This window comes from Macadamia integrifolia, chromosome 7 (assembly GCF_013358625.1).
Source record: "Macadamia integrifolia cultivar HAES 741 chromosome 7, SCU_Mint_v3, whole genome shotgun sequence".
Lineage (NCBI taxonomy): Eukaryota > Viridiplantae > Streptophyta > Magnoliopsida > Proteales > Proteaceae > Macadamia > Macadamia integrifolia.
Window position 1 is genome coordinate 29,997,691 of NC_056563.1, and position 2,112 is coordinate 29,999,802.

At 36.5% G+C, this 2,112-nt stretch overlaps 1 long non-coding RNA gene across 1 annotated transcript in view; it reads right to left on the reverse strand.

The window, feature by feature from the left end:
* Nucleotides 1–279: 279 nt before the first annotated feature.
* Nucleotides 280–2,112, reverse strand: part of LOC122083907 — a 4,067-nt gene continuing 2,234 nt past the window's right edge. Inside the window, exon 2 of the long non-coding RNA XR_006141752.1 lies at nucleotides 280–1,317. This is a non-coding gene — a long non-coding RNA (uncharacterized LOC122083907). The remainder of the gene's footprint in view (nucleotides 1,318–2,112) is intronic.

A 2,112-nucleotide genomic window follows, 5' to 3' on the forward strand; every position in this document is an offset into this window, starting at 1 on the left:
AGCGCAGCCAATACATTATGGAAGCGACAACTCATTGTTTCACCTGAATGTTGAATGCGGAAAACATTCCTAGATGATATTTGAGTTGGGATGTATGCTTCAGTTGTTTTGCAATTCGAGAAGTTGTCTCATCATCATCATCATCAATTCTCTTCTTATGCTCCAAATGATTATGCACACAATCAGTAATAAGTGTCAACAATGAGTGCTTATTGAGAATTATTTCGTCATCATAGTCCGTGCTCCATAGCAACTGATCTTACAAAATAACTCATAATAAAAACACATAAATTTGACTTTCAAAATTCAAAATGAATATTAACATCCACACACATAGTTTAACAGAAACAACTACATATACTTTCAAAATACATTCACATGTAGGTCAAACTATACAAATATGAAATGAAAAACATCCACACACATTTTTAAGTCTTGCAAGAAAGAAACTACAAAATATTTGAAACCACACAAACGCAGAAGTTGAAGTATTTGTCATGCAAATCGAATAGAGGGTCCAGACTCCAGACTCCTCTCTTGCTTTCCTCTCAATTGCTCTAAGAAGCCATGGTACACAAGACAATTCATGCATCAAAATGAATGCTTGTCTTTTGTTTCGATCCTCGAGCACCTCCAAAGCCATCACATGGTTGGTACTACCAGGCTGAATCTCGTCCAAAGAGTTAAGAATTTGATAAGCCATGTCAAATGTGGTGTCTATAATTGCTCCACTTATAGCTGCTTTTTTCATCCCTAACAAAGCCCTCATATCTTCTGTTTTTCGCTCTTCTAGAGCAATCAGTCTGTTGATAGCTTCTCCTATATTGGGATTGTCACTACTATTTGACCTCTGAGATGACTCCATAGAACTCCTCCTCTTTCTTTTCTTTTCCTTCTTCATATCTAACACCTCAATCGGCAAATCATCATTATTTGAATCATCAGAATCCGAGTTTTCTGAGTTTACAGCACTGTTCGAATCAGATACCCCCTTTGGTGTGGTTGGAGGTGGCCAGGTGGGTCATCTTCATTGGTGCAAACTGTAGCTTCCCCATCAGCAACAACAGCGTTAAGGATGTTCAATCTATTCTTGAGTTGTAACATGGTTACTAGCTTCTCGCATTTTTGGTTATATTCTTTCAACATGCAGGCCCAACCATCTTCTGTAAAAGATGCATTCAGCTTGTACCCTTTGCGCGAATAATCACGACCAATATCGATTAGTAATTTTATCCTCTCATCAGTCCAACAATAAAACTCTCTCAGACCCTTTGTATCACCCTTCAGACCTGCTTCAATCCCCTTTCCATGATCCATCTGAAATAAATAAACAAAAGATGTAACATGAAAGCACAAGAATAATAAAATGTTTTACTTATTGATCCAGATTTGAGAGGAATTAAAAACTAAAAGACAACAAATAAGTTATTCTATGTCTTAGGGATAAAGATGAGTTAGAGTCACCTGCCCTTTGCTCCTACTGTTACAAGCTTTATTCCTGTTACTAGAAACTCTGTTTCGTTCACAAGAGAATCTTGATAAAACTGGCCAATCAGAATCGCAAGGTTTCTTGGGTCCTAGAAACCACTTCGTTGCACTTCCAGCCCAATCTGATTCCTATTTTAAGAGTTCTAATTTCTTTCCTAAACCCTAAATTCTGGATTTAAAAAAAAAAATCCAGAATCTCTCTGTGACTTCTCTGTTCATATCTCCTCTGATATAACCTGAGCAGAGGAGATATGAACAGAACAGTAACAGAGAGTTTATAAATTTTATAATCCCCTCCTCTCTTTTAAATATCCTTCTCTCCCTTGATACTACATCATCTCCTTATCCTTCTTCTCTCTCACCTGATTCTCCATTTCTTCAGTGCAAAATCCCATCGTATCTATTATTCTTCTTCTTTCAACACAGATCTGGAGAGGCACATTATCAATGGGTACAGTAGCAAACTACATTCAGCTGAGAAGGTATTATATTATGTTTCCGGTTCTTTAACTTGTTACCATTTCTTCATTATTGGTGCAGTTTTGTTCTTTTCAATCAAATAGATCTGTTACTTTGTTCCTGATCAAAACAGAAAGTTGGATTCCTTTTTTTTTTTTTTTTTTT